Source organism: Nesoenas mayeri, assembly GCF_963082525.1.
Source record: "Nesoenas mayeri genome assembly, chromosome: 5".
In the NCBI taxonomy this organism is placed as follows: Eukaryota; Metazoa; Chordata; class Aves; order Columbiformes; family Columbidae; genus Nesoenas; species Nesoenas mayeri.
Window position 1 is genome coordinate 66,126,165 of NC_137548.1, and position 7,555 is coordinate 66,133,719.

The following is a 7,555-nucleotide window of genomic DNA, read 5'->3' on the forward strand; positions in this document are numbered from 1 at the left end:
GAGACTGTGTGTCAAAGGCTGGATTTTTGCTGAGTGACTGTAATCTGATGGGTACAACATATTAAAACGAATGGAAACATTTGATTAAAAATATGCTAGATCTTTGCACAGGGCCTTATCACAAAAGCCGGCACAGGCAGGCAGCCAAGCGCTCAGCCGCAGCAGGAACGGCCATGATAGAACCCACACGCCTCAGCCTTCCTCCTTCTATAGAAATCTTGCCAGAGGGATACCTGATGTCCTCAGGACCTCTGTTGCCTTTAAATGCTTGCACTGAGAGACCAAGACCTGCTGTCACCACCCTTAAAAATGCTGACAGCTCCACAAGCATCATCTTCCTCGAGGCCATGAGTTCCTGGGGCACGTCCAGGAAGCCTCAACCTTCCCATGGGGTCATCTGTGTTCATGTCACTTTGGCTGTGGACACAATATGCTCAAGCTATACACAGATTTTAAAGCGGAGACATAAGCTTTATGGTGCATTTCAAGAAAAAACGCAGCCATCCCCCTTTTTTAGATCCTCCCTTTCCCTGCACAATACCTGGGAAATCACCTCCGCGTTTCAAGCCGTGTCGCAATTAGCACTCATGTCACAATACACAATGTGACACAAGTTTGTGCCTGGCAGAGACCTCTGTATTTTGGGTCAGAAATACATATTATCTTGTTTCTTTTTCTTCATGTGTCTGAAGTCTTGCACCCGTGTGCCGTACCATTTTCCAGTTGAGCATCTCCATCAGATGATCTCGTCTAACTTCACTGTGTTCACCTAGACGTCTCCTTAGCCCGATGCAACCATGACAAGGGAATCCCACAAGAGCATCTCCCAAATTTTTCAGCTACATGACAAAAGATCTCCTTGCCATGAGCAAGTGAATGGAGGTTTTACACGCGCTGATGGAGCCTCAGCACTTTCTGAATGACGGAGGATCTGATCAATGGGCAACAGCAGACTAAGCACTTCAATAAAGCCACTCAAGTGCCAAGCTGGGAATCAAGAAAACATAAAGGATATAGGGAATTTCTAATGAAATACTTTTAATTTTGATTATTTTTTACTTAAAAAGCAGACACTGATAACTGCCACAAACTCTAGGCTAATAATACTAAGACCACAGAAAATGTCATACTTTGGAAACAAAGCATCTCTGCTGTAGCTGTTCATCAAAACTGACGTTCCTGTTTGATTTTTACTTTAATTCCTCTGAAGTGTAATACACATTCAGAAAGCTGATTCCTCTTTTTTCCCACCCCCTCAAGAAGTAGCATCCAGTTTACGGTTGTAAATCTGAGCAATTTAGAAAAGGATGTAAACACAAATGAAAATTAGCCAACAAAAGACATTCAATTGAGTTAAATAGGAGGCTATTATCATACCTGACATTCTCTTCTGTCACAAGATGCAGCTCCACTGAGAAGAGCAAGTCAGGTAAGAACTAACCAGAGGGGACAAAACAGCTACTGCTGAGGTGCACTAATCAAACACAGCAAAAGGAAACAATACATATAAATAGAATACAAAGATGTAACTCCAGGATTCTGTGTTTCTAGAGAGAGATGCTATTCCATACTCATTTTTAATCAAATTGAGCTCCATCATGAGTAAAAAAATACAAGCAGATCAAATTAAGTGTAAATATTTCTGAAGTCTTCACTAAGTCTATAATCTCACCTTTCAAGGTTTTCAGTTCTTCACTTCCTTTACTGATTTATGGAAACGAGTAGACCAGAATCCCCAAGGCTTGTCACTCTGCATCGTTACTTATATTTTTACCAACCTAGTATAACTGCCCACTCCTTTGGCACACACATAAAAGTGCAAACACACACACGGCAAAAGGTGGTAGAAAACCCAGGTAATATAAGTTTATTTGATTGTAGTCATTAGTGCTGTACATTACAGGTTCAATCCTGCTCCCTTTGATGTTGATGGTAATACTCCCATTGAATTCACGCGCTCCAAAAAAAATGCCTGAGTTTTGCAAATTTATCATTTTGTCATCTATGCTTCAGGTGAAAATCATAATCCAGTGTTTTAGACTTGGTTTCGAGCCAAACGATTTTTACTAAAGGTTCAAAGAATGCATACTTGTCCTTCAGAGAAGTGCCAATCCACTTCACAACCAAGGAGTAAAACGGTCGAGGTTTTCAAAGTGTTCTGAGGGATGCAAACATCTTGCAGGTGACTTCAGCAATCTCAGTTTCCATGGGTCTTGCTCTAAAACACAACAAGACCTTCCTCTTGCTGGGGACGCAACGGTGCCCACCTACCTAAAAGGAGTGGGGAAAGTCATTTGCAGAACACCAGAAGCAAAGGAAACTTTCTGGATTGCTCGTGCTACTGAACCACAGTGAAATAACCTAAATCCTAATCATCCACATCGTCCAGTCCACCATTTCTAAGTGAAACAGGTTTCTCTCCTCATCCTCATGAGAAATGTTGTGTAGTAGTAAGAGGCAGGTTCTTCTGGTCATTGCAGCTGTTCAACCAAATGTGTTCAACAGGGATATTCAAGAGGTTCAGAAATAAGGCAGATGAGCTTTCCAAAAGCAGGACTTCACTTTAAGTCAACAGAAAGGATGAGAGAATACAGAAAGAATTAGGCGGGTGTCAGATGTTGATAGGACTTTGATTTTGAAAGCCTCTCCCTCCATCCCAAGTTAATGCACCAGGAACTGGGACCTTGCCAGAGGACTGGGGAACTGCCACAGGCAGTAATTAAAGAAGGTGAGGAGATTAGAAGGGAGCCAAGTGCCTGATGTATAGAAGAGCTGACCCCTAGAACTGCTGCTAGCTTAAATTGGGAGTTAAAAAGTGCTAAGCGTCCCCACAAATCTGTCCCCAGAGCTGGAGAAAGGGTGGTGGAGACGGTGAAAAAAAATGGGCCCAATCTCGTTTGTATTCAGACCAGAGCCTCAAGATAAGCTTGTATCATCACACCTCTACCTCTCTATGGAGCTCACACGTTTAACTACAAAGCAAATCCACCTGGATGGAGCAACCCCCCCAGCCCAGCCTATCTGATAGTCTGGATCGCAATCACTAATGCACCTTTTCTGGCAGAGGGAGACAAACAAAATATAGGAAGATGACACCTAAGACATTCCTGAAATAGCTTTTCTGCAGCATATGTGATATGCACTGATTTACTGGCACTTGTTGGGAATGATGCAAGGTACTCCGCATGGGCTTTGCCGCTGATGAATAACACAGCGTAGGAATGTTTCCAGTAAACCCTCTGTCCCCCACCCTGGGCAAGTCATCACATCAGCAAACGGCCCCGTTACAGCGACCTGAGCTCAGCGGGAGCAGAACTGAACCCATAATCAGCACAAAACACCTCCCCGTGATTTTTATTTCACAATATTGGTGAAAAGAGACGTGAGAAATAACAAGACCATGCTTCAAAAAACTGCTGCCAATATCCAATTCAACAACAAATTACTAACAGTATTTACAACGTGCCTTTAAGTTGCCTTGCAACGCTACAGAGGAAGCATCAGTTTGGGTAACAGAGAAAACGTTCCTTTTCTACCTTGTAAATCACATTTCAAAGCTCTGTGTGGCTAAGACCTGCCGTTCCATAGCCCACTAATCCATATCACACACCAGAGCCTATGTTGGTTAATTTCATGCTGATGTGTTACCAGAACGCCCTGTTAACTGAGACCTCGGGGTTAACAGCACACAGCGAAACTGGTTTTAAAATCAAAATACTTTCCACAGAAACGTTTTCGCTTTGAGGATGTTGGTGCATAAGGACATTGTCTATGCACCCCGACGCTGTCTGCCAGGCTTCCTTTGCTGCCTCTCCTCACACCGGCTCGTTTCTGGCACAGCTGGACATGAGGTTTCCCTTGATAAAGAAAAGAAGCAAAACCAGCCCTTGGTTCCTTCCTTTTTCTCCCCCTGCCCTCAGCCCTTTTGCCTCCCTCCTCCACCTTCTTACCTCCACCATCCAAGGCTCAACTTGGGCTGAATTCCACCAGCTCCAGAAGGTGGCTGTGGCCGGTCCAGCCCCACCAGTGGTGCCTCCTGACCTCCTGACACCCTGTCCAGCTGCTTCCCCTCCCTTCCATCCAGTCTTGTGCCTCTCCCCAGCTCGGTGGTGGATGTCCCATAGGAATCCTCCCCGAGCTTTGCTCCTTCAAATCCCCTATCGCGACCCTGCATTGTGGCTACTGATGCGGCCAGCATGAGATGCAAACAAGGGAAGGCTTCAGTGATGCCTTGTAGGAGCATCTCATCCATAAACACTTGTGTCTGCCTAAGGGGGACAGTCTGGGGAACCTCTCAGATGCATCTACAAGACATTTGGTTTTGCAGCATGTCCAGTGTGTGCATCCCAATGGGAAAACACGGTGGGCGGCTGTGCAACCCAGGGGCTGGGCTGTCCCCAGGTTGTGCTCCTCACCAGGGTCCCACCAGAGCCCCGGGAACCATGGAATCATAGGATGTCCCGAGTGCGATAGGACCCCCGGGGACCATCGAGTCCAACTCCTAAGACCAAGAACCCTGAATCCACCACGCACCGGGGCACGTCGCGCCTCATTAGCAAGACATAATTAGACGCCGCAGCGAAGGGAAGCGGGTCCGTTGGTGCCGGTTCAATCCGCTCGGGGCCGTTTCGCCCCGAGGATGTCGGGTTGGGGTGTCGGTGTCGGTGTCGGTGCCGCTCCCGCCGCCGCGCGGCTCTTCGGAAGATTACGGCGGCCGGCGGCACGCAAGGAATGCGCGCCCCCGCGCGCAGGCGCGCACCCCAAACTTCCCCTTTCGCCGGGCGGCGGCGCGGGGCGGGGTGACGTCATGAGAAAGTGCCGGCGGGAGCGGCGTCCCCGGCAGCGGCGCCGCGGGGCGGGGCGGGAGCGGCGGGGGAGGAAGCGCCGTCGGAAGCGCTGTCGGAAGCCCCGGGGCGAGAGCGGCGGCGGCCGCAGCGCGGATCCCGCCCCCGGGCCGGGCGGCGGCGCGCCCGTTAAGCGCGCACCCCGGGGCGGGGAGCCGAGCGGGCATCCTCGGGGGCGGCTGGGGGAGCCGGTAACGCCGGGCGCCGCCGCAGCTCCGTCCCGCTGCCAAGCGACGGGGGCGGGACCGCGGTGCCGCTTCCCCGGCTCGGGCAGGTGCGGGGCCGCGCGGTGCGGGGCGCGGAGCTGTCACCGGGGCGAGCCGTCCCGGTGGCCGCGGCTCCGGCGCTTGTGACCCGTCCCCCTTTTGTGTCGGCGGGACCGGGCGAGCCCCGCGCCGAGATCTGCCCGATCCGCCTGGTAACAGCCCGGCGCCCCCATTGGCTCCCGCTAATGGCCGCTTCCTGCGGCCGCGCCGCCCCGCGCCGCCCGCCGGGGGCTCCCCCGGGCCCGGGGCCAGCGCCGCTCCCCGCCCGCCGGCAGCGGGTGTGAATGAAACACCGGCCTCGGGTTGAAAACGGGGGGGGATCAACCCCTCTCTGCAAGCCCACCCCAAGCGGGAGGGCGAGGATGCCGGAGGCGTGGGTGACGGAGCCCGGGTGACTCGGGCGACGTGGCCGGGGACAAATGTTTGGAGGCAAAGAGCGGGTGAGACCCGGGGGAGCGGGGTCCCTGCACCCCCAGAGCCGCTGCTCGCTAGAAAGGTGCAGGGAAGTCAATTAAATACGACCCCCCTAATTTTGCATCCCGGGCAGGCTGCGATCCAGTCTGGAAGCGCAGCGTCGTGGCGTGATTCTTCCTTAAAAATTAAAAGCTGAAGTTGTGAAAACAGAAATGTGTGTCGAAGCACAAGGGAGGGACGCGGGCACGGGGCATCACCGAGGAACCGTCCGGATTCGCCCCACGGGCTGCGGCGTGCGAGGGGAACTGAGATCCCCGAGCCTCCGACGTGCCAGCGAAGCCAAAATGGAGACGAATGGTCAAGCAAAGCGGTGAACTAGGAAAGATGGGCAGATATTTCACGCGGAGAGATTACGTAAACACGCAACTGTGCAACAACATGCCCTGTGATCTTTGGCACTGCTTTTCCCCGCAGGTCATGCAGGAGAGATGCTGTGTGACTCCACGGCGTGTCCACCATGGCATGGCCTCCACGGCATGTTCTCATGGCCAGGAGACCTTGCTGGTGACGCCGTGCCACCGTTCCTGCTAACGGCGCTGCACCCGGCTGATGTTAAAACACCGTGGCTGGGGTCAATACGAGCGCTCGGGTTGAGGGGCGAGCGGGCAGAAGGCCGCGTGAACCCCCGTTTATGGCCTTCCCGCTTCTCCCCGCGCCGCTTTGGCGCGGGATGAGTCGTTTCTCCCGTGCAGCGCTGCATTGGTGGCACCTTCGGTGTTGTCCAGCAGGCCCCAAGCTCCATTATCATCCCCTCGAGAAAGCGAGGGGGTTTAAAAAAGACCTTTTTCATTAGAAACGACGCAAAGCAAAGCGTTTTCAGGTACAGGCAGTTCATCGCGGGAGTTATTTACGGTGGGGCCCCGTGGTTGCGCGTCACGCGTGGACAGGCTGTCCCGGCAGCGTGGCGTGTCGGATGAGGCCCCGGCAGGCGGCTGCCGGCACCTCCCTCTCTTCCCCCCCCACCGATTCATCTCCCTTTAGGTGCAAGAGGAAGCTCTGGCCACCATTTTGCTGCTCTGCTGGGATATGTTTTCTGGGTGGCTGTGCGGTGGGGGTGGGGTGCTGAGCGCGGCCTGCCCGCTGCGGCTCGGATTAGCTGGCGCCCTGTCCCCCGCCACCCCTGTGCCCTTTTTGGATGGCAAAACCTTTAAAGTTAAAAGAAATATGTTAAAAAAGAGGAGAAAAAGCATAATCTTGGCAAATGGGGAGGAGACCCCAATGTCTTTACAATTCTGGCGTGCGGCAAAACCATCTAGGCTGGGAAAAAGTAGGAAATGGGAGAAAGCTTTTCCCTTGGGATCGACTACAAAGAGCGGGAGTTCAGGTTGGGAGCGCGGCCTTTTAAGCGACAGATATGGCAGGTATGCACCGGTGACGGCAATAGTAATAATTGATAAGGAACAGCAACGCACTGGTCGTGCCCCGGTCCCCCTCCCCGGCGCCCCCAGTAAAATAATACCGACCAAGCCTCCTTGTATTTATACCCCCGCGTGTCTGTGTGTGGCCTGGCCCCATTCATCATTTGGCTCCCATTGCAGAACTCGCTCCATTTTTAAAATTATGCATGATAGAGACAATTTGGGTTTCCCCCACCTCTCCCTTGCCCTTGAAAGCAAGCCCTTGTCTCATTTGCATTTGCATTAAACCTCTGCTCTCTATAAGCTAAGCAAAGGGGAAGGACTTGAAGCCTATGGGATGGCTTTAGGGCTCTGCCCCTTGCTTTTGGCTCTCTCTCTCTCTTTCTCATTCTCTCTCGTGCTTTGATCTCTGCTTAACAACAGTAACGTCACAGGGACTATACAGGAGAGTTTTGTTGGAAGTTAGAAAGTTTTGCAGCCTCCAGAGGGCTGTAGCGGCAGTAGCAGAAGCAGCATCCAAGGGACTCCTGGAAGGGGAAGAGAGAGGGAGCGAGCGAGCGACTGACTCAGTCCCTCCTGCAGAAAAAACTGAGCGGAGACCACGGAGGCAGAC